This window comes from Kogia breviceps, chromosome 8 (genome assembly GCF_026419965.1).
Source record: "Kogia breviceps isolate mKogBre1 chromosome 8, mKogBre1 haplotype 1, whole genome shotgun sequence".
NCBI lineage: Eukaryota > Metazoa > Chordata > Mammalia > Artiodactyla > Physeteridae > Kogia > Kogia breviceps.
This window is the reverse complement of record NC_081317.1, coordinates 63,959,964-63,986,530: the sequence shown is the minus strand read 5'-3', so window position 1 is coordinate 63,986,530 and position 26,567 is coordinate 63,959,964. Positions and strand designations below refer to the sequence as shown.

General features: G+C 36.1%; 1 protein-coding gene across 48 annotated transcripts in view; it reads right to left on the bottom strand.

Annotated features, from left to right (window-relative positions):
• The window catches only part of PTPRD (protein tyrosine phosphatase receptor type D), a 2,126,684-nt gene that overhangs the window by 630,432 nt on the left and 1,469,685 nt on the right, over positions 1 to 26,567 (bottom strand). The window lies entirely within an intron of this gene.

Here is a 26,567-nt window from a genome sequence, read left to right as displayed (position 1 = left end):
TGTTTCTTTTTCTAACTGAAATCTGTGAGTACACATTCATTCTGTGTAATACGCTTGATAGGGTAACTTTAATTAAGGTAATTTTATCCTGTCCATCAGATCAATAACATTTAAAAATAGCTAATTACCTATTTGCTAGTTCATAATAAAGATTTTGGAACTCTGCCTGTGTGTCTTAATTCAGAGAAATAACTACCTATGTCTTTCCATGTCTAACGTATTAGGCTACTTCTAAAGAAATAGTAGTTAGCTAGAACTAAACAATACATTTTAAGGTTATTTTCATTAAAAAGAAGTTTTCAATAATCATCCAGGTTGTGGTGTTCAGAATGGTAGGATAAAGCCAAAAATAATGTTCTGGAAAGGGTTTGAAAGAAAGAAGGTGGATGATGAATTTATAGCTCAAATTGTCCTACATTCCATATTTACCTTCCCTTAATGAATAACCTCCTGTTTGGGGGTTCAAACAAGGAAACTGATGTCCAATGATACTATTATGACACACAGATTTGCTGGTGGCAATCACTCTAACCCAGAATGGAGACAGAAAGAAAGAAATATTCTGAAATGCTGTGCCAACATATCAAACTGTAATAATGAAAATTAAAATTGACAAAGCACCCTCCTTTCTAAAAAAGAGACTTTTTTACACTGTTTTTTCCACACTTTTACTTGTTATCTTGTCTATAATTTACATTATAATACTGAAAGAGTACAATAAACATTTGCTGAGAGTTCATTTAACCCCATAAGGAGGCTGACGAGGAGGGGAGTTGTGGAGAGTTAGTTAGCATTTGAACTAGTGTCTAATTGGTACTATTTCCAGCTGGGTAGTTGCTCTGAAGCTCAAACTCTAGAGAGGCTGCTACTATAAAACCTCCAGCTCTTTTTACCTCTGATCAACACCAGAGGTTTTTATTTAGCACAATGGATATTAGACATGATTTTTCTGATGTGACAGGGGTGAGTTTTCAAGATATCTGTATTTCTAGAAATATTATAGGGCCACACTAAGCCCAAGAGACTATGCCTTTCAGGATATCACCCCGGGTTTAGGATTCTAATCCAGTCCTTCATTTAAATGTTTATTGGAGGATTTTGTTACCTGGTTCTGACTAGAAATTTAGCTAAATTATGCCATGCTTTAAATGAAACTTTAACACAAGGTGCTATAAGAGGGCCTAAAAGGACATTTGTGACTTCATCAAGTTTAAAGGTTATATGGCTGTTTTCATGCCTGCACTCTTATAAATGTTAAATAATTTGGCTTTCATCTTATATGCAACAGAAAATACCCTTGGTTGCTCTATTTATATCCCATGGCTCAAAATTAGGCTAAAGGGAACACCTTGCAATTACTCTGCAGTGTTGAGGGAAGATAGTGGTTGTGGTATAATTTTCAAGTCTCTCCAAATCTGCCCTCCTTCCATCCCTATAATTGATTAAAGCAATTAAAAGAGCCTCTGGATCTAACTATCAGAGATAGGAGACATGGGGGTAGAGAAACGTTTTCAACAAAACCAAAAAAACCACAGGGATATAATTCAATATGAAGACATACAATATTCTTCAATTACTTGTGGCATTTTAAAAAAAGAGAGGAAACTTAAGAGACTTAACAGATATAACAATGAAATCCAATGTTTTAGATAGGAAAATCTGGATGTGGACTGGCATTAGATAATGTTAAATAATTATGCTGTTTTATTTGTCATGATAATGACATAACAATCATTATCTGTTTCTGATACATAAAGATATGTGTGTGTGTGTGTGTGTATGCGTGTATAAATATACATGAAAGGTTATCAGGTCTAGAATACACTGTAAAGGAATAATGTTCTTTCCTACTCCCATGTTGGAGATAAGAAAAAAAAAGTTTGGAAAATATCAATAATATTGAAACTTGATGCTGGGGTGCAGATTTTCATTATTCTCCCTCCTCATGAGGATGTTTGAAAATCTTCATGGTGGGGCAAACTATTCTTCAACTCAACACATGAAGATGTATGAGGCTTTCCTCTATAGCGCATTAGTGATTTGAAACTTCTGCTCACCCTCTTGGATGAACATTATTTAACATGGCATTTCTATATTGTTTAATACCAAGAATAGCCACACGGAAAGTTTAAATCTAATTCCTCTAACACAGAGGGTGCTCCTGACTTCTGTTTTCTTACCAAAAATTAGAGCAGAGTTAATTCACAAAAGTTTCAGGTTTTGTACTGATATACATATACTGGTTCTTAAAAATTCTCTTTAGGATGAATAACACTAGTTTATATTTTACAATACTGTGAGGTATAAAATGCTATTTTCGTGAGCTGAGGAAGCAAAATGACATGATGTGAGATTATAGTGAGGCCTCAAAAAAGCATTTCTTTTATTAAATATGTATTTCCAGAATGGACTCAATACATTTGTCCTGGTTAATACATTATCACAATGAGATACTACACAGTTATCAGAATGGCTACATTTTTTAAAAAAGTAAAAACGACAGACATTACCAACTGCTGGTATGGGAAAACTGAAAGCATCAAGCATTGCTGGTGGGAATTCAAGAGTACAGCCATTTTGGAAAAGGGTTGGTGACTTCTTCTGAAGTTAAACATACAGTTAACATACAACCCAACTATTCCACTCCTGGGACTTCTAAGTGTTTACTCAAGGGGAAAGAAAACTTATGTTCTCATAAAAAATGCATTCAAATATGACAGCAGCTTTACTTCATCATCTCCCCAAACCGAAAACAACCCCAAAGACTTTCAGCTGGTGAGTGGATAAATATACTGTAGTTCATCCATACATGAAGTACTACTTTTTTAAAAAACAAAAGCAAACTACTGATACACACATCAACAGTGTTGGATCTCAAAGGCATTATGCTAAGAGAAAGAAGCCAAAGACAAAAGGCTACATATTGTATGACTACATTTACATAACATTCTGGAAAAGGAAAAACCCCAGAGACAGAAAACTGAGCAGTTGTTGCCAGGGGATAGAGGTACAGAAAGGCAACGGCTACGAAGAAGCTTGAGGGAATTTGGGGAGTGATGGAATTGTTTTATATCTTGGTAGAGGTAGTGGTTGCATGACTGTATATGTTTGTTAATATTCAGAACATACATTAAAAATGGGTGAATTTTACATATGCAATTTATATCTCTGTAAACCTGACCAAAAAGAGGTAAACTCAAAGAAACCTTTCCCAGTTTCCTGCACCATATTTTCTTTTCTTCTCTTGTTTCTTTACCTATGGAAAAGCTTAATGGATGCATAATATTCTATCATTTGGGTGAACTGTCACTGGCATAACAATTCTTCTGTTCAAGCATATAAGCTATCTTTTCACTACTGTAAATAAAAATTGAATACAAACATAAATGAACAATGGAATTATTTCCTCTTGAGATGTGTTAACATGGAGCATTTTGATGGTCCTATGTACCCGATATTCCTACTTTGTTTATGAACCAGGACTTGTAGATTCTACAGAAACAAGAAGAATATACTCAAAATATTCTTGTCAATTTTGAGAAATGTTGTAGATTTATATTTTGACGGCCAATATTTGGAGATTAAACTATTGGATTGGTCAAAAAGTGCATTCGGGTTTTTCTGTAACATCTTATGGAAAATCCTGAATGGACTTTTTGGCCAACCCAATGTATGGAGGGAAATAAGGGGATGAAGTGTTGACAGTTAATGAAAAATAACTTTTCCTCAAATTATTTTAAAAAATTCTGGCTTAACCAGGTTCGAAGCATCTGAGGAGCACAGTAAATATTTCAAAGGATTTTGTTTCCTGGTCAGAGATATTAGTTCCCATATGCCAGAATGCTGGTGGCTAATTTGTACTCTGGCCAAATGCTGATTTATGGCTAACTGGAGGCTCTGTGTGTAATTTCAGGATCTACAATAATAGCTCTGTGCAAGAGATGTGTCAAGGAACATTGAGAGCGTAGATGTCTCCACTGATTATTTTAAATTCCATCACTGGCTCTGGGGGTGGAGGTATGTTCTGAATCACTCCAGATGTACATCCTTTTAGAACAGCAGTCCTGCTAACACCCAAGTCTCTGTAAAGGTCTTTAATTAGATAAATCTCAAACAGCAATAGCACCATTGTTGACTTTATTAACATAAATTCTCTATTCTGAAAAGCCATTTTAATGTACAATTTGGGGGGGTGGGATGGGGACCCCTGGCTGAAGATGGGCCGGAGTGGAGAGAGTAGATATAGAAATGGAAAAAAATAAAGTCATATTGTGGTTCATCTCAAGATGCTTGTTTCAACTTCACTTTATAAATAAAGCTTCAACCTATTAACCTTAAAAAAAAAATCTGACTTTACTATAGACTTGTACAACTGGCAAGAATATTTCTCTGTTAAGACTCTCTGTGTGCCTAAGCATTTTTAATGACCCCCATTGCCATGGCACCATCTGAACACCTGACATTTTAAAAACAAACATTTCAGCATAATTGATGAATCTACCTTAGATGGCTAACATGCAGGTCTGACTGCTAAACATACAGGCAGTCCTCATCCCAGCACATTAAACCTTGCTAAGCAGAAATATCACACTGAGAATTAACATGGGTGTATTACAAGGAAAGCTTAACCTGAAGAGACATCTACATCAATCAGAGTGATGGTCCCAAAAAACCAAATCATGAGAAATAACCTGCTGGAGTTTGGACAGAAGCATACTTGTAATGAAGAGGTTATAGGGAGATGTCAGTATTGCAGGTGAGCCATAACTTCCCGTACACACAGCTCCAGCAAATAAGGCTCAGCTAAAAAAATGACCCATCCAATGAACAGCCACAGTTATACCACCTTCTAGTACCAAAGGATATAACTTTGCTAATACTTCCTTAAACCTCCAGAGTTTCTGGGAGAAGGTGGGAGAATTAACATTAAAGGGCACCTGTTATTTATGAAGCACTTTTGATTCATGCATCCGCCCATTCAATATAATCAACAGATATGTATTACATGCAACTTCATGCAATGTACTATATTAGGTCCTGCAGATGCAGCAATAAGCAAAACACACCATATCCCTACCTCTTTAGAACTTATGTTCTACCTGGAGCTTGGGGGGTAGGGGTGGCAGAAGGTTGGAGCCTTTAGACAATCTGTGGATTTCTGAGTTAGATATTATTTTCCCTCTTTTACAGACTCAGGAAGACTGAGTGACTTCTACAAGGTTACACAACTAGCAGGTCATAGAAATGGCATTAGGATCTAGGATCCCAACATAAAGCTTCTGTTATACAATCAGGAAACATGCTTCAGACAAGGACCTCTTGCCTTGTTTACTCCACGTATCTTGAGGTAAGGCTTCTTCAGATTTAATACATAAAGCTTAGGATCAGGGTTCAAACATCAGAGATTTAGAAGTTAGGGGAACCTAGAGCTCAGAGCTTCCATCTGTTTAATTTCAGCAATTTTAGGACTATGATAGGATTTTTGGACGACCAGTTTGAACAATATTGCTGTTGTGGGAAAAACACATTCAGAGTTTTAAATTAATGATTCACAAACCAACTTTTGGAGTCCATCAACCTGTCATCTCTGATTTCTAACCCTCTGGTTTCTAAAAATCTACTTTTCCATGCTAGTTTCCAGCTCACTTCATTTTGAATAAAAATAGAACTCAGCACAGTTTTTCTTCTTTTATTCTTATTTCTTTCAGAATTGTTCTCTTCCAAGGAGTACCTACCTGTCTAGTTTCTTCCCATATGACTTCTGGCATGCAATAATTGATTTCTCTCTCTGTTTCCTGGGTGTAAGGAGTGGGGCTCAAACCTCTATATCCCAGTATTCTGGAACTCTAACAAAATTACTCTAATTATCATAACTGAAGGTGTTTTTGTTTTTGTTTTTGTTTTTTGCCTCACAAGGATTATTAACAAAGCATGATAAATAAAATCTCATACTATATATTATATAGAATATAGGATATTTATCCCCTCCAAATGAATACAGAAATAAGAAGGTAAAGGGAGAAACAAAATGTTTAATATAAAGAAATATTCACTACAAGGTTTTTCAGAAAAATAATATGTGTGGATTTTAATATTAATGAGGCACTAAAGCATAATAAAAATTGCTATGTACAAATTAACATATTGAAAAAAATTAAATGAAAGCCTAAAAATGATCAAGTCATTAGCTCATGCAAAAGACTGATTTGCAGAAGAAAATTCAAAGGGAGACTACATCACTAACAGTGAAAAATAAAATTAATCATTCTATTATATAAACTTATTTTTGCCACCTTTAGGAGTTACACCTGCTTTTTAATAACTAATTACATATTTTATAGAAGTAGAAAATTTATAATACAGAGGTATGCCTTTATAAATAGGATTTTCTACATCAACAACATTTCTACATTAGACATCCTTTATGATGTCTAATTTGTAATTTGTATTGGTTGATATTTTATGTATAACAAGACTGCTTTTTTCTAATTTCATCAACTTACTTTTTGTCTTTAATCTGGTCACCGGGCTTCTGCTTACTTCTTTGTGCCTAAATCCATATCTCAGTAATCTGTTTAATATCCTCCTCACTCTAGAACTTAAGGAAGCTGCTCTTGATTGACAGTGCTTGCACCCCATCAAGGAAAGATCACTATGTGCCTATAGGCTTCCCTGTGCAACCTCTTTCCCTAGATTTTTCAGTGTAACTTTCAGTGATATATTGGACCCAACTCTTACTGGCTTGCAAAAGCCTGATGTTAAATATTCAGGAATTTCATGAGTGGGAAAACAGCCACAGTAAATGTATTTAAACCAGAGAAATCATCAAATGCTTTTAACCCCTGGAAGCCTGGTTTATCAACACACCATTGAGACATTGTGCCTCTCAGAATATATTAGATAACTGTGTTTCAATCTCCTGACCATGAACTATTACCGAAATATTTATTTGATATCATATTCTACTAGATCTTGTCCCAGTACTTTGAGCTGGCCTTAAAGTGATGACCTCACCTCAGTAAACCAGTGTGGTTATCAATTCTTGTTCCTTCAGTTTCCCCTCTATTCTTCTATCAGGAACTGAGACATGAAGAGCTGAATTTGAGACTATGAGCCTCTGAGAAGTCTGGGGAGTCTGTCTCTTATACCTGGGCCCTCTCCTGGCCCCAACTATTAAAATACACCTAACACAACATTGTTAATCAACTATACTCCAATATAAAGTAAAAGTTAAAAAAAAAGAATGTGACTGGTGAAAAATAAATAAATAAAATATACCTAATTGTATTTTAGCCTCTCAAGTGCCACGGTATGGTAACAGACTAAAAATACCTACTGTCCTTTAATATAAATACATTCTGACTATGGTTTGGGGATGTACACACTTCAAGGGAGGTTAGCTAAGACATGACTGGTCTTATGGGGGCAGTTGTCAACTGGACTTAAGAGTTCATTCTGGATGCTCTTGTTCAATGCCAGTTAAGCAGTCATCTACTCAACTCTAGCGTGGGGGTATTTTTAGGAATGGATAGTAAAATGTGCATGACAGGCTGAGCTTTGACATCACCATTAGCGAGAAAACTGAATAACTACTTGCTCCTTCAAACTATATTTTTTAAGCTATATCTCTTTAACTACCGTGTGTTTTTAAACTGGTTTGTGATAGCTGGTAAAAGGCTCTTCTCCTCTTCTCATGCTCCTCTTATCAAGATTTACCTCTATGAGTAAATTTTTAAAAAATCACATTCTCTGAATGCTTGATAACATTATAACATTTAGGGGCACGATGACGCATCAGTAAAAACCTTCTGGTGATTTTGTTACCTTTCAAAGAAGCCATACATTTCCTGGACTTATGGCCACGGCCAACCCCTGGAATGATCCCATCCCACCATAAAGCACTTTGCTGCACTGCAAAGACCAAGATTGAGTATACATGCACTTCTTATTTCTCCATTAGAGAAATCTTTGTGTTCTCTTATGGACTCTGGCCCCTTACACACAACAGTTTTGTTCTTTAAAAGAATTTAAGGTAAACTTATTGTCAACCAAAACTCTCCAAATTATTATGTTTTAGCAATACAATATTATTTTTATTTCTGTAATCCATAATTTAGGAAGCATCCATATTATCTTAATCCACTTTAAAGTTTAAGAATTTCCACACAAGGCTTTAAAATATCTCTAGGCTATACATGAAATATTTCAAACAAATAATCATATAAAATTAAAACCTCATATCCTTATCCTCCTCCTACATTTCAAGCATCTCAACATGAGTCTTGTTGGGGCTACATAACTGTGGCAATTTAAAATCACCTATCTGCTCGAAACACTCTGGAATTCTACACTTTTGGCACATAATCCTCTATGTGCTGTTCTCTTACTTGGCTCTTTTTGGATAAGATGATCAAGATCCGGAATGACTGCATCCCATATAATTCTTCCCAAATGTTTCCCTTCCTGACATTCTTTAGCCATATGGATCATTCTCATTTTTAAAAGGTGAAAAAGTGCCAGGGAGAAAAGAAATTTATGCTTGGATAAAAATAACCACATTGCAAATTAGAGGGCATAAGGCAAAACTGCCCATGAACAAGAAGTAGGGGTGAAAATCAAACCCCCCTGGAACCCATAAAACTCATCTCCTGGTGGACCAAGAATAGAGGAACAAGTTAATGAAATTAAGTAAATGCACTGAACTGAGCCACAGCTCAGATTCAAAACACGTGTGTACACCGAAAAAAAAAATTGGACTTACTTTCAATGCACATTTTATTCAACTGGACAGCACATGGGGAAGCCAAAAATGAGCTAATTTTCAGTGCCATTTGCATTATCTACCAGGTGTTAAACTCATTAAAGACCACAGCATAATTTGCTGGAATCATCCATCCCTTCATTAACCACACTCTTTATGCCCTCCAGTGTATGTATTTTGAGTGTACCTTCAGGAAGAAAGATCTGCACAGATTTGTTATGGCTACAGTTTTCATTAGTTGAAATGGAAGCAAGTTCAACTAACTAGGGGACATTAATAATAGGCCAGCCAACAATATGTACTGAGAACTTTCTATCTGCTCAGTTCATTACTAGACATTTAAAATGATGCAGAAGAAATAGAAAACTTGGTGTGTGTCCCAATTTTTTCCTCCATTAAGTAGGGATAAAATGGCAATTACTTTGCCTGGCTATTGTGAGAACAAAAAGAAATAGCAGGTGTGAGTGAAAGTAGCCTGGTGAATGGCACGTAGTAGGTGCTTAATGAATAATATTTATTTGATGATGATAATTCTCATACATGAGAGAGGAATATCATACCTGAAATAATTGGTAAACAAAACAAGGAGGTATGAAATTAATTTGTATCCTAAGTGAACCACCCAACATTAATAGATGATTTTAAAAGATGACTGCAATTATACTCTACCAATCCTTTTCATAAAAAGTAATTCTATACAAAGCTAAGATGGACTAGTAGACAATTTCTGCTGCTCTCAGCTGTGAGGATGATGGGATTGCTCCCAAAGGTACCTTTCAATAAAGTTCACTTCATTATTCCCTAATGCATTTTAGCAAGCTTCACTGGCTATAACCATGACTTTCTTAAATGAGAGATACCTTTTCTTCTCAGAGGAGCAAATCAAGATTTCTTATCATAATTGGGAATGTCTGGAAGACAAATTCATACCTCTCATTGTTCAGTGGCTGGGCTACTATTCTAGAACAGTCAACTAGTTTCACTAAGCTATAGTCCTTGTTGTAGAAAAATAAAGACATACATTCAATGATTATCTGGGAAATATAGGGCTCTGGAATTTCCTTTACTAGAGAATTTTTGGGGCTTTTCTTTGAATAACCTGGACTTTGATTCTTTATTATAAACAATAACTTTTAATCTCCATAGACTGAAGTGCATCAATGAACCATAAGATGTCTGCTATCCGGTTTAGAATGAAGCATAGTGCAATAGATTCAATGAAGACTTCTTTCACTTTCCTGTCTGAAGCACATGAATTTAGTTGTCAAAAAATGACTGGAGGTGTATCCAACTGGTGCTGTAACATGATTTTTAACATTAAAGTCTGAATCTATCATTCCAGGTCCTCCTACAATAGAAAGGCTATGAGAGCAAATATAATGATGCATAATTTATAAATTTGACTTCTCCTCCTCTCTTCTTGTTCTTATTCTCAAGAATGAACAAAACATATGCTTTAAAAAAGGAACTCCCTTTATGTTGGGGAATAGACAAAGCAAGAGTCATCCATTCCCTTGGTTTTTATGAATTCAATTTTGAAAGGCTAACATTATTCTGAAGAGTCAGCGATCCCCAGAGTTCTATCTCTATAAGTGGTTTCTTCTTGTTAAAATGGAGATTGAACTCTAAATCTGCAATTCCCATCGGGCTTCAATTACCATATTTATTCACATGATCTACCTGTTATTTTTACTCTGAATTTGGAAAAAGATATTACATAAGCATCTACCTGCTGGTCTAATCATTAATTTTAAGGAGCATTAATCATATTTAAAATTCATATCCCTGATATTTAAGGGAAAAAAACTCACACTATTTTAAGGAATCAATGGTACAATTAATTGGAGTTTAAATGAACCTATAGACTTTTTTCAATGTGTCTTTTTTTTTTTTTAGAGTAGGAAAAAATCTTATTTAATGAGGCAGTGCTTGTCTATGAGTAAAAAAGAAATGATTTTCTGAAAGATTGTTGGGTGATATTTACATTTAGTACAGTGAGGTAAAAGTAGACACATAAACTTAATAGCTTTCTTTTCCTCTACTCCAGACTATATCAAGTTGAGGTAGAGGAAGCTATTTGTAACATTTAATGATTTGTGTATTCATGGCAGAAAAAAAGTAAGTTCATTTTATGTTAACCTCTTCTGATTTCAAGGTTGTTTTAAAGCATAAAATTAAAAAAGCTTGTGTTCCCATCCACATACATCAAGAAAAGAGAAATGGAAAGATAAATTAATTTTCACTTCAAACCATGGATAAGATTGTTAGTACAGGTATACACAGAAATATATAGTACGGTGTCTTAGGAAAATATAGACATTTAATCCTAATAGACCTTTTCAGCTCTACCCTTCCACTCTCAATCACTTGTTTTTGTTTCCCACACCAAATTATTTTGTGTTTTCTGGCAGCTCCAAAGATAGCTCAGGGTGGAGGAAGAACAGGGAGAGTATAATCTCCATCACCCTCAAAGCCTCTGCAAATAATAAAATCTAAGGGAAAATAATGTGTGCATTATACAAATGTATATTCCTTCAGTACAAGTCCCTGAAACTTTTTTTCATTGAGATATAGTTGATGTACAATATTATATAAGTTATAGGTGTACAAACATAGTAATTCACAATTTTTAAAGATTATACTCCATTTATAATTATAAAATATTGGCTATATGCCCTGTGTTGTACAATGTATCTTTGTAGCTTATTTATTTTATACATGATAGTTTGTACCTCTTGATCTCCTAACCCTGTCTTGCTCCTCCTTCTCCCCTCTCCCCAGGGGTAACCACTAGTTTGTTCTCTGTATCTGTGAGCCTGTTTCCTTTTTGTTACATTTACTAGATTGTTCTACTTTTTAGATTCCACATATAAGCAATGTCATACAATATTTATCTTTACAGTATTATAAAAATGTATATTCCTTCAGTACAAGTCCCTGACTACTTTAAAAATTTTTATTTAGCTTTTTGATGGGCTTCACCCTACTTTTTTCTTTCTAAAGTGGTTTAATAGATCTAACACAAGCCTATTAATATTTCTTTCTAAAAATTCAGAAATGGCTGAAAACTTTCCATCAATTCCATTCCCTTCTTGGAGGTCTTCATGCCTTTACCTTCTTACTCCAATCTAAGTCTGTTGCTTTAGATGCTATTTTCTTGGGGCTTCCCTTCACCTCTTTTTCTTCACCTCTGTGTTTGGTTTCTTGTTTCTTGGCTTGTTTTGTTTTGTTTTTTTTGTTTCATGTAATTTACTCTCAAGTGTTGCTTAAGTATACCCTCCAGTTGTTTCTTCTGAAAGAGTAGAGGGAACATAATTCTTAAAATATTTTGCCTGTCTAAAATTGGCTTTATTATACCTGCACACTTTCTTGATAGTTTGGATGGATATAAAATTTTAAGTTGGAAAAACTTTTTAACCTAGAAGTTGGAAGGCTTCCTGTCTTTTAGCATCCAAGTATTCGATGTTGTTTTGAAAACTGAAATGCCATTTTTTCCCCCTTTCTTGGTATGTGAAATGTGATCACCACCACCCTCTCTGCCTCCTATGCTCCACAGATTTAGTCTTTAATTTGATGATTCCATAATTTCCCCCGTACGTGCCTCATAGTAATTCTTTTTAAAAATCCAATATGTTAAGAAGTAAGTGAACTTTTTTCAGTCTGAGAATCAAGTCCTTCAGTCCTTTAGCAATTTTTTTGGTTATATCTTTGCAATTTTCATTCCTTAGATATTCTGTGTTCTCCCTTTCTGGAAGTCATTTTAGACAGTTGTTGGATATCTTGGATTAATTCTGTCATTAAAATGTTTTTGACCATTAATTTTTCTTTTTGCTCTTTTTTTTCTGGGAGATTTTCTCAATTTTATCTTTCATCTCTCCTTTTGTATTTTTTCACATCTACTATAATATTTTAAATATCTGGAATATTTTAATTTTTCTCTGATTGCTCTTTTTTATGATTTATACCTTTATTTGTTTTGTTCTCTTTTATACTGAAACTGTTCCTCATACACTGGTCATCTCTGACTATCTGAGAGATGCCTTAAGAAGATCTTATGGAAGGTTTTGTGTCAATGTGTGTGTGGTCAAGGGCTTTTTGATAGGGTAATGCATAATGAGATAGCTTTACTTTGGAATAACAAGACCTACATATAATTATGTATTGGTATTTCCTCAAGGACCCTTATGTTTTTCCAAAGAATACTCCAATTTTATTCATTGTTCTGATATCCTGTGAGTAGAGAGCTGTGTCTAGGAAGGATATTTGAGTTTCTTTTTTCATTATTTCTGACCAGTGCTTCATCCCCAGCCTTCTTTGTTTGGATACCCTTAATTTTTAATTCAATTTCTCTAAAGTTTTATACCTCTGGTCTCCTGTGGAAAATGGGGAAAGGTGATCTCCTAGGTATATAAAAACATGGGAAAGAATTTGGTGATGCAAGCATATACTAGAGATTTTGAAACAACCCTCTTGTTTTCAGTGTCAAGCACTTTCTTTTACTCTCACATACTTGGTAAGTCTAAGTCCTGAGGCTTTGGCACGTGTCACAGTTATCTAAACTATTGGCACATAGGTTTCAGATTTATCTACTTTGCTAATTCTCCACTTTCCATCTTCCAGAACTCTGTTGACATCTCTTGATAATTTTTACCCATCTACTATTCAATTTGTGCTTTAAAATTTTTAAACTCATATTTTAGAGGTGTTTTTGAAGGCAGTAGAGGTAGACTTTGAATTCCATTTGCCATGTTTTACCTGAAGACTGTAGACTATATTTGAACACATGTTGATCATGAGATGTGTATTATTTTGAGATTTAGTATTCTAATTAACTCTGTATACCATAATACCACCCAGACAGAAATGTTTCTTGGGGCTTCCCTGGTGGCGCAGTGGTTGAGAGTCTGCCTGCCAATGCAGGGGTCACGAGTTCGTGCCCCGGTCTGGGAAGATCCCACATGCCATGGAGCAGCTGGGCCCGTGAGCCATGGCCGCTGATCCTGAGCGTCCAGAGCCTGTGCTCCACAACGGGAGAGGCCACAATAGTGAGAGGCCCACGTACCGCAAAAAAAAAAAAAAAAAAAAAAAAAAGAAATGTTTCTTGATATGTTACATAATGGAACATAAGAGTCAATTTGAATGAGAAACTCAAGAATAAAGGGTGGTATAGTTTTGTTAGCTATATGGTATTAAGATATGGACTGGGAATTACTTAACATGAAAGCTGAGTTTCTAGGAAATGATGACTTCATTTCCACCCAGTGAGAGAAATGTCTCCAACAATTCATGTAATTTAATATTTCTTCTTTGCAAAAAGTACTTAAAATAATAATTATACTAATATGTGAATGACCAAAGAATTTACAAGGAAAAAAAATACAAAAATAAACTCTTCTAATTGAACCTTCCTTTTTTACCCCTCAACTACTTAAGTTTTATTATTTTACCTTAAACCATTTCTTTTATTTTTTAAACTATTTTTTTTCACATATATTAAACTCCTGAGGGGGTGAAAGATGCTGTCAATGTACTATGCCTATGTGTGTACAGGTGTGTGTACTGTGTGTGTGACATATATATATACATGTTTTGTTCTGTACTCATTTAGTATTTTGCTGAATTAATAATACACCAAATTTACTGTAAAATCATTTTTACAAGAATGTCACTTGGAGAGCACAGAATTATCATTTGGAAGTGGAAAACATAACAAATATACAATGAAGTCCAGGTCTGCTAGTGCACCATCCTCTCATGGCCCACGGCCTGTGGCCACTGGGCCTCCACACCAAGCTACATTAGAGATCAACTAGACTTATGTGACCTCAGCTTGGAATTGAACAGCGAGCTTACAACTACAATTTAAGTGGGGAAACTGATTCCAAGTTTTAAAAACCTGAATTGGAAACATACTTAAGAAAAAAATACAAGGAGTATGTGGTATGCATAAGGACGCTTATGGATTCCTTTTGACTGACTCTGGCTAAAACAGTGACATTAAATCAATATGGCTCTTATATTGCTTTTGCTAATTGTATCTCCAAAAAGTTCAAAATACAAGATACAATTAAAATGACAAACAGTAATTTTTGTCTCTGTTAAAACAATGAAGCATAATCTTACATTCTGGGGCCCTTTCCTTCTTGTGACTAGAAAAGACAGCAACTGAAACCTAGAAAACTATTGAAAGTTAGAGATCAGACCAGAAACCTCTCTGATTTCACAGTAGAAACAAAAAGATACAAGTCCTGTCAATTAACCCAAATATTTACTCACTTTCCTACATACACAATTGTGACTGTCATAAGACTTTTTTAGGACAATTCCATTTGCTTGATAAGATGTCAATAAGTTCTTGCAGCTCACTGGGAAGCATTCTTCTAGACGTCTTAAGTTTTGTCTGTGGTACAATTTACTTATTCATAAACAATTTTTGGAGCCTACTGTATACTAGATACTCCACTGGTGATGCAAAGAAGAATTAGATGAGATCTCTACTTTCAAATTGTTCGCAAACACATTATTAACATAGAGTATAGCAGGGCTATTAGAAGTTAGAGTGTCACGGGATTAACTGAAGGAGACACATATACAAGTCATGGTACCACAGAAGAAGCCAGCCGTTGTGGCAGCAATATATGATAAGTTTAGTAGTGCTAAAGCACAGGACACCTGGAAGTGGAAGTAAGGTAGAAAGAAAAGCTAGACAAGGAGGAAGGAATCAGTTCATGAAAAGCCTTACATGCTTTGTAAAAAGCACATATCTAAGCAGGAATGAGACACAGCAATATGTATTTTGGAATCATCATTTTGGCAGAATAAAAATTATAGATAGAATTCAAGTCTTTGTTCCATAGAGACAAATCTATTTAGTCAAACCATGGCAACAAATCATATAAGCACGGATGATCCTTCATTTTAGAAGAGTAAAGAGACTGTCTTTCCTGGGAAAGTCGTTACACTCTTATTGACCTCTGGCAAAAATTTCTTAACCAAGTCATGGAAGAAGAGGCTAATTAAAATCTCTTAAAAATGGAAAACAAACGTCATTTAAAAATCATGGATTTTGGGGGCTTCCCTGGTGGCGCAGTGGTTGAAAGTCCGCCTGCTGATGCAGGGGATACGAGTTCGTGCCCCGGTCTGGGAGGATCCCACATGCCGCGGAGCGGCTGGGCCTGTGAGCCATGGCCATTGAGCCTGCGCGTCCGGAGCCTGTGCTCCGCAGCGGGAGAGGCCACAACAGTGAGAGGGCCGTGTACCACACACACACACACACACACAAAAACCCAAAATCAGGGATTTTTAAAAATCTTGAGGAAAACAGGTATGAAAAACAGATAAATAAAAAGACAAGGTTACAAGATGGTATCTGTTAATATTTTTAACCATTTTGGGTGCCTACTTAGCCTATGTGCCAGCTAAGAAAGCCACAGTCCATACTGAGCTATTAAGTAACCCATACCTTCTCCCTTCTGTTAGTAAGAGTGCATTATAGAGTCTCCAATCTGGCACTTCTATGGAAAAAGGGAGGATATGAACTTTGCACCTACGATATCATTGGCCTCTGGTGTTGATGAGAGAAAGGAAACATAAATAAATCTATATGGGAACATATGTATATGTATAACTGATTCACTTTGTTGTAAAGGAGAAACTAACACACTATTGTAAAACAGTTATACTCCAATAAAGATGTTAAAAAAAAAAAAAGAAGTCTAATGGTGAAATTCTGGGTTAAAATATTCCAACCACTGTTTAACATGATTTTTGGAATTTTGCCAAGATTATTATCTAGACTCATTAATAATATACTGGGAATGGGTGGTTATAGAATTTCAAAAATCGCTATATTAATATAACTATGTTTTGAAAAACTATATAAAATCTTATTTTTTCTCTTTTACCATAATATTAATGCAGTAAGTATTATGTCAGATAAAGTATAAGAATAATTTTGCTTAAGATAAATTTTATGACTTTGTGCTAAAAGGGACAAATCTTTAATTATATGTTTATAATTAAAGGAGGAACCAAAGTAGTGTCTGGCATACTGTGTTGGAAGAAATGCACATAAAGTTAAAAAAACAAAAAACAAAAACCTACAAAATCAAGCTAATGTATATTTAAATCTAGTAGACCTCTCTATAGAAGTACAAATCTAGTAGACCTCTCTACAGAAGTACAGACATCTCTACATTCGCCTAATATTAATTCTGTAATTTTTTTCCATTATCATCAATATTTTGCTTGACATCTACAAAACACTATTTATATGCACATTATCAAAACTACAACAAAAGATAATCAGAACTATCATCTGTTTAAGAAATGAGGAAATTGAAAATTAATAAAAATTGACTTGTCCTAAGTCATACAAAGGCTAAACTTAAACCCAACAGAATTGAAATGTTGGGTTGCATAGCTTTTACAGTCCTAACATTAACGTCTAAAGGATCTACAAATTTCAGTGGTAACTTTTAATTTAAAACTTGAAGGGAGGGACTTTCTTGGTGGCACAGTGTTTAAGAATCCACCTGCCAATGATAGGGACATGGGTTCGAGCCAGGGTCCAAGAAGATCCCACGTGCCAGGGAGCAACTAAACATGTGTGCCACAACTACTGAAGTCCGCATGCCTAGAGCCCTTATTCCTCAACAAGAGAAGCTACCGCAATGAGCAGCCTGTGCCCTGCAACGAAGAGTAGCCCCTACTCGCCACAGCTAGAGAAAGCCCGTGGGCATCAACGAAGACCAAAGACAGCCAAAAAAATTTTTTTTAATTTTATAAAACTTGAAGAGAGAAAGATTTTATGAAGGTAGGTCAGTTGGCATGGAGAAAAATATGACTTGTAAAAATTTGTATGAGTGCTTAGAAATAAAAAACAAGTTGAATAACAATTAGGTTTAGAGTTAATATCAATTTAATTTAGATACAGTAAATATTTGTCTCTCCACTGATAAAACTGGAAGATTTCATTCTGTAATGCATGTGCCATTTTTAAAATTGTCTGTCTCAAAAGTTATTTTATTTTATTTTTCTCTCTGCAAGAAGAGTGCTAGGGCAGACTGCAAAAGTACTAGGTAAGGGCTTCCCTGGTGGCACAGTGGTTGGGAATACACCTGCCAATGCAGGGGACACAGGTTCGAGCCCTGGTTCGGGAAGATTCCACGTGCTACGGAGCAACTAAGCCGATACACCACAAATACTGAGCCTGCGCTCTACAGCCCGCGAGCCACGACTAGTGAGCCCACGTGCCACAACTACTGAAGCCCGCAAACCTAGAGCCTGTGCTCCACAACAAGAGAAGCCCACACACCGCAAGGCAGAGTAGCCCCCACTCGCCGCAACTAGAGAAAGCCCGCACACAGCAACAAAGACCCAACGCAGCCAAAAATAAAATAAATAAAAATAAATAAATTTATTTTTTTAAAAAAGTACTAGGTAATATGCTATAATTTATAGTTACATTTAGAAATTCTCCCCAGATTTTGGTTAGCCATCTTTTAAGGAGTTCTGAAAATTTTATGTTGACTTGGGTCTTGTGTGGAGGGATTTGGGGTAGTTTTTTGTCCTTAGAGTCCTTAGGTCTTCCTCTAAACAAGATTTGGAGTTATCAAATTATCTTAAAGTTGGCCAGCCTGTAGAAAGATGGAAATTGTTAGGAATTGCCTCAGGGGATACTCCAGTTGTGAATGGTTAGAAGAACATTCAAGATTTCAACAATCCTTTCTAAAAGCTCCATGGTTTCTGAAAAGACGTCAGAATATGAATAAATGAAATATGATTGATGTCGTTCCTAAGGTGAAAGCAACAGATTCTACATATCTTTGACCAATATTCCCCAGGCATAAAAGGAAGAAACTGTTAAAACTCAGACCATGAACAAAGTTAGAATTTTAAGAAAAAAGGGACAAAATTATCTACAACTATCTTTGTGCTCTGATGAACACTGACATGCTATAGGATAATCCCTGCTTGTCCCTCCTGACCCATTCTTCAACCTCTCCCCCTTGCTCAGTGCTTCATGAGATTAACATTTTAGGATGGCATCAACCAGGCCCTCTTGCCTTGCAGTTTCTTGTTGGGTCAATGTGAGGCACCAGTAGAATATTAGAAGGTAAAAGAAATGAGGAGTCATGGTGTTTATTTTCCTTGTACTCTACCTGCCAGGGTACATGTTGTCATATGTTTTTTTTGGTGTTTTTTTTTTTTTTTTTTTTTTTTTTTTTTTATCTTAGGGTCTTGTTGGGTGACGCTCTTAAACAGTATAGGTCTTTCTGGCTTCTGATAACCTTGTGTTCTATTGAGCCTGGGTGTGGAAGTAGCTTCCAGTTATAATTAGCCCAGGATGCTTCACTGTCCTTTAACCCTATCTATCCCTCTGTAAAGAGTCACTTTATTAAATGCTCTTCAACCTTTTTTAAATGTCATCAGTTTTCTGAAAGGGTCCTGACTGATACACATGGACTGGATTGTCACAGGATCATTGTTACATGTGAGAGGGATTAGTGGTGGACTGAAAATGTCATGTGTGTATAACACAACAGACACAAAGGGTGTTCCCAAGACTTAATATGGATAACACAATTATTTTTAAATTTCAATGGTTCATGGTGATCATTTTGGCATGGAAAACTTCTCCTTTGTGTTAGGGTTCATATGTAGTAGGATCATAAGTTAGATTGCCCGAGTTATAAATTGCTATGGAATTCTGGTTACCTTACAGATTGCTTCTCTTAAGTAGAAAGTGGCAATTAGGGTCTGCTGGGGCCCTGAGAATGTGTCTGTTTTTGAACTCCAGAAAGATATAAAGGTGGGGAGCTTTTCAGGGCTCGCCAGATGTGGCTGCTCCAAGGTTACATGGTCCCACATGTCCCAATACACTGTTCCTCGGGGGAATAACTTATAATTCAACAATTATTCTCACATTCTGGAAGACTAGTAAGCCTGGAGCTTTTGATTTAAATATTATAGAATTAAGTGCTTATATGAGAAAACAGACCTATGGGTAAATAGATGGTAAAATGCTTAGTGACTGCAGTCTGTAATTACATAGTATATAATCACCTCTGTGGTTGTTACAGTCCAAACAATAGTAGACAGTGAGGTGTACATTAGAACAAACTGTGTTATTCAAAGTCCTGAAACTCAGAATGTACTCAGCAAGGAAAGAGGTTCACATGTTATTCACTGTCAGACTAAGCAAACAATATGCTCCTATTCCCTGAAGATTCAGCCTCTTATAAGTGGAAATGCTGTGGACATGGTGCATTTGTAAATCTAGTGTAGTGACAACTCTACAGCTATTTTAACAGCTCTTTTGTATTTCCTTTAGTAAGACCAAACTAACATGTTTTTTTCTCTAATGTGATTTTAAATTCTGGCTCAAAGTTTGGAATCAGGGCTGCTCCTTATACTGGTTTTAATGTTGATACCTACTTGGCAGACAGACTTGAAGGTGGTCCCCAGGGTCCCTTCCTCCTGGTGTCTATACTCTTGTATGATCCTGTCCCCTTGAGTGTGGACAGAACCTGTGACTTCCTTCTAACCAAGAGAATTTGGCAAAGGCGATAGGATTTCACTCCCCTGATTATGCTATATTATATAAAACTCCATCTTTCTATTGGACTGGCTTAGAGGCTCTCCTTCTCCCTTGCTGGCTTTAAAGAAGTAAGGTGTAATGTTATGAGAGGGCTTTTGGAGAGGGCCATGAGGTAGTAAACTTCAGGCAGCCTCTAGGAACTGAGAGAAGCTTCCAGCCAACAAGCAACAAGAAGCTAGAGCCTCATTTTTAACGGTCAGAAAGAAATTCTGCCAACAACCTGAGTGAACTTGGAAGTGGATCCATCACCAGTTGGGCCTCCTGATGAGAACTAAGCCCCAGGCTGATATATTGATTGCATCCTTGTAGAGAAGCCAGCAAAATATGCCCAAACAAACCCATAGAGACTGTGAGATAATAAATACGTGTTGTTTTAAGCTACTGAGTGTGTGGTAATTTGTTACATAGTATAGAAAACTAATATACCTGTTCAGTACATACTGAGTGAGTACCATGAGTCAAGCATTATTAAGATTATTTGAGAAGACTACAAAAGAGATAAATTCATATACTCAAGGAAGTTATGGTAGGTAAGATGATTTCCTTTCACACACAGATACAGGGAAACTATTTACAATGTCAAATGACTGCTGTACTTTAAGTGGATATGAGAACAAGGTAGATCTATGAAATAGTATTGAAATTTTTATCAAGCTCTATCAGTTAAAGTCTAAGGCCATATGTATGTATTTTTGCCATTCTGCAATCACCATTATCTGTGAGGGCATGTATCCTTGCCATTACATCCTGTATCATCAGGTAGAAGAGTAAAACTTCATAAAATTTCATAACACTCAGCAATGCTAAAAGAAACCCTGTGACTTGCTGTTGCTCAGGGCCATGATAACCTTCTCTGTATGGTTCAAATTTTAGGATATGTACTGTTGAAGGGAGCACTGTCATTTGCCTTTGCATTTACAATCCACTAGCTTACAGTGTCAAACATCTATATCAAATCTATATCAGAGAGTTGGCCACTGCCTTAGATTAAGTTTTCAATAAAGATTTTTGAGTGTCTGAATTTCTTTAATGAAATAGATAAACACAACTAATCATACTAACAGGGGCAGAAAGAAAGAGAGTTAAAAAGAGGGATGCAGATAGTACAGATGTTAATTTAAAAAAAAAAAATTAATGCACTGATATTTGAACTCTTGCCAGGTCTTACGTTTGTTTGCTTTCAATTTGAGGCTTTAGGGACTCACATCAAAGTAACACAAGAGTGGCTGAACTCTGACATACTTTAAAGAGCTTCTGCAACAACAATTAAAATGGAGTCACTGACACTAGAATTAATCTTGGAAACCACTCTCAAGGTAATGGGGAAAATAAATGTGCCGCGGGAGTTCCCCACAATGCTGCACCATCATTGCTGTGTTCTATTATTGATCATTGATGATAGCAAAAAAGCAATGACTCACAAGACAGAACTAGTAACAGTCTTCAAATATGAAAGGATACTCACTCACTTCTATATTTGGTAACAGTTCATGTTTAATGAATAGTGGTGCTTTTTTTTTTTTTTTTTCCTGCCGTAAAGGGCATAAGAAACAAGCCTCCTCGTCTTCCTTTCCCTGCTGCATTACCAGCTGCACTGGAGGCCAGTTCATTCACTATCCTGAAATAGCCCTTTTGGATACCGATTTTCTTCCCAGATGTAAATATGTGGCTCTAAGAGAATATAGAAGATCCAAGTATTAGCACTATTGTATGGCTACAAATATATGGGCACTGCTACAAATATATGCACACAGGACCAATTCTGCCCTGAGCCAGCCAGCTGAACTGACCTCAAAATTCAGGGAAGACCATGGTGTAACAGGCACTGTAAAGTGTCTACTGTGCTTTTTCATAGTGGTAGTGAAAATGCCATTGTCAGCATTAGTTCCATTAATCTATTCTCACTAACTCAACCCTTCCTTCCTTTCACAAAAGGGCATTCCAGGGCTTCCCTGGTGGCGTAGTGGTTGAGAGTCCGCCTGCCGATGCAGGGGACACGGGTTCGTGCCCCGGTCCGGGAAGATCCCACATGCCGCGGAGCGGCTGGGCCCGTGAGCCATGGCCGCTGAGCCTGCGCGCCCGGAGCCTGTGCTCCGCAATAGGAGAGGCCACAACAGTGAGAGGCCCGCGTACCGCAAAAAAAAAAAAAAAAAAAAAAAACAGGCATTACAGTCACTCTAGTGGTCAATGTGCAAGCCGGGTTTCCTGGGTAACATGAATCTTTGTTAGGTGCATCTTATAGTTTAACCAGCCTGACTATGAGGCTGCACTCTGAAGTTCCCTCACTCTTGAACTCCTCTTGGCTGCTGCACTTTTGCCCTCTTGATGCCTTCTGATCCTCATAAACAGTAGTTGTGGTAGATAGTGAACATTTTTCTACATCAAGTAAATTGTAAGCTCTGTGTAAGACTCACAGGGGAACAATAACTCTCCTTGGAAATAAAGAGGTAGCCACGTAAAATAAACAACTGTTTGGTCCATTGCTATTACCTCATTTCATTCTGGAAGCATTTATTTGAGTTTCATGAACGAAGTGGATATTGTAAATAAAACTTCCCCACGATCCCAAGATTATGCTTAGTTCTCAGAATCTAGATGGAAACATGCTTACGTTGAACAATTTAGATTACTGCTCATGTACAGGACTCCAAATATTCCTCAATAACGATGTCCCTGTTTCTCATCATGCCTTGAAAAACACCATCTAATAGCTCACCTTTTCCCTCTGAACTTTTCTATGCATTAAATCCAAAAGAATAAAGGATACCTATGTGATTACTTAGAAAGTATAAGATCATAATCAACCCAAAAGAAAGCATTAAGCTTGTCCAGAAACTCCTTACCAGGAAAACACCAAAGAGGAAATAGGAGTGTTTATCTATGGTAATAACAATACAGTTGCCTAGCAATCAATTTAAGTTCACTGTCATCTTTATCAAGCAGCGTATTTACACTGGAGACAATCTGAGGAAAGAGAAATCCGTACTGTGATATCAGCACAATGAAAACGTATTTCTACACACAGCCTCTCGTTTGCGAAACAAGATGATGACTACTGAAAACACAGGGTTTAGATAGGCGTGGATTATTTAAAGTTTCAAAATGTCATAACACGTTTAAGGCTCAATCATTTCAACTTTTCTCCAAATTCACTTTTTCAACATTATACAATATATTCTACAGAATAGATAATATAGAATATTTAATTGAGAGAGGGAAAAATATTATCATAGTATGTGTGTACATGTGTCTAAGTATTTGTATGTATATCTGTGCATGTGAGTGTGTGTGTGTATGAAGGACCAGAAAGAGAATTATTTGTTGATTTTGATTAACAGTCTAGGATAATTGGTCTAACAAAAGAATAAAACAGGTTTATTTTAATGAAGTTAATTAAAAACAATTATTTTTAAACTTAATTAACTAATCATGCAGGGACTTCCATTTTACTTTTTCTAAGAGCTTTTTTTTTTTTCTAAGAGCTTTTTTTTTTTTTTCCTTAATGAAGTTCAAGAGGCTAATACCTCAAAGGGATTGTTCAATGTGCATTTAGATATAATAGTTATTCTCTTCCCTGACTTCAATAAATATACCTAGGCCAACTCAGATGAACCACAGACTTCACACCATCAGCAGAAAAGCAGGGCCAGAAAAGAGAAGCTTTGGGGTTTGGTTAAGAAAAGAAAGTAAGTAGAAAGAAAATAAAGTTTCTTTCTGCTAAACTGTCAGAGGAATGTAGATCAATTTGCACTTAAAAGTACATGCAGGAGGACTTGAGGTTGACTCTGCTGTCAACTGGCCAAGAAGGAAGCATTTTTTTAATGCTTACTAATGCCTCCCCATAGAGCTTACCCAAGGCACAATACTGAGTTAGCAAGACTGTCTTACTACTTACCCTTTCAGCACTCCTCATCCTCTTTTGGAACTAGCAATCACTTTTGCTTCACCTCCTTTTTACCGTAAAATGCTTTCTCTCCATCAATGTGGATAAAATCACTGTGACAATACTTCTACAAATATTTGTATTGAAAATGTTATATTTCACTAAGGAAGGTAGGAGGGTGTTTTGTAATATACATGAGCTGTGGGCAGAGTTCTGAGTCACAATTTCAGTTCCTTCCCTTTTCTACCTAGGTGACCTTAGTCATGTTATTTGGCTGTTCTGAGAATAATCTGGGAAAGAGGACAATCAGATATTATTTACATGACAGATGTGAGGATTATCTCAGGAGATGTTTGTAAAACCACCTGGCCTAGCACCACCAAAATAGGAGAAAGCATCCTAGATTTTTTTTCCATTGAGGAACATAAAGTACCAGAAAGCACGTGAAGATTTTGATGATGCTGAAGGACTTTTCCTGCACTCCAGATATAGAGCCAGGATGATGATGACTAAAGCTTTTTGAATGATAGGTTGATTTACCCTCCCCCACCCCCCAATAACATTTTAAATGATAAACTTGAATCACAAGTGCAAACACTGGCAACAATCCTCGCAAAATCATTTATGTGGCTCATGGGATTCTGGATAGGAAACTCTAGAGAGCTAGAACCCAAGTGTCACCAGGTACGTCATCTATTAATCTTGACCAAGCCCCAAATAATTTCAGATTGATAAGCTGTTCAAATGCCACAGCAATCTTGAGTAGACAGTATTATCCTTGTTTTGAACATTAAAACATTGAGGCCCCGGGTGACTAAGTGGATCTTAATGATGGTGCTGAAACTTTACCCAGTATTTTGGAGTCAGAGTCAACAGGCACTTTCCACTCTACCATCATCAAAGTCTACTCTATAGTTAGGAAAATAATGAATGGTGGACTATTAGTGATAGCTTTATACACAATAGACCATAAATAACCAAAATATTTTCCCCAAGATACTTCAAATGTTAGGAAGAAAGAGACCTTTTATTGTGACGATAAATGATTAACACATAATAGCTGCCAAAGAAAAAACAAAACAACAACAACAACAACCATAAACTCAAAGCCACACTTCCTAATTAAAATATTGTGAAAATGCTTCTAAGAATTAATTTTTACCTGTTTGTATCTTTATGCCGATAAAAAGGAGGTTACCTGGATGAATCTTTATGATTTACACTCTGGGACAGAAAACTGTCAATTCTACAAGGTTCCTTGGTAAATCTCTACATTAATATTGAGATCAGCACCTCTGTTCACTTTTCCTTTGCCTGCAAATAGCAATTATAGGATAACTACAGGGTAAATCTAAGGCTTTGTGTCCCCGAATGCAGGAGTAATTTGAGCTGTTCTGACTATAAGTTTGAATTGTTTAACATATGCTTTGTGTAGATTAGAAACACATTTTAATGACTTATTTCACCTCTCTAAATGCATGTTTTTCCCTTTTTTAGAAGTCAAGTGATTTCAAGAGTAGAGCAGGTTTAGAACACTCATAAGAAAACTTGAAACAAATCAAGAAACATTTTCTTCATTTGAGCATAGCTTAAATTGAGCATAAAGCAAGATTCACAGAAACATCAAATAATTACACAATGACTAGACTTTTTTCTTCCTCAATGAAATAGATAAAAATATTCAATGTTTCTATTTTTTAAACCACTCAAGTTCTAGTTTCAACTAAATTGTCAAATAAGTAGCAAAAATTAAAAATGTAACTTTCTCCATCTTTTATCACTTACTTTTATCTCTCCCCTTTTCTCAAGTACAACTTATTACATACCCTGTCTCTACCTCTTTTTAGTTTCAACTCTCTATAAATTTGTTCTACCTTTATTTCCTTTCTTCCAAATGTTGACAATAAAGTGTATGTAATCTGTTTACTCTCTTTATCCTTATGGTGATCTGTTTTCTTCCCTATTATTGACATTATTTTCAATTTTCCCCTTACTCATTTGCTTTCCTTTTGACCATTATTTCACCTGTTCTCTTTTCTACTCCATTAACTGACGTCCCTCCCCTCACCATCCCAACACATCTCATTCCAATTTGAGGGATGTACCTCACATTGTCCAAATCTCTCATGGTGCACCATGAGGTAGGTTTGGCGAATCAAATGAACCACTCTGTGACCTATTCCACTCTTAGGCAGGAGGTAGGAATAAGACAGTAATAGCATATATATGTTGTAAATAATTACCTTATTAAAATTCACTCTAAGGATTCGAACTCACTCAAAATAAAAACATGCCCATTACTTTGTGCTTGGAATTTCACT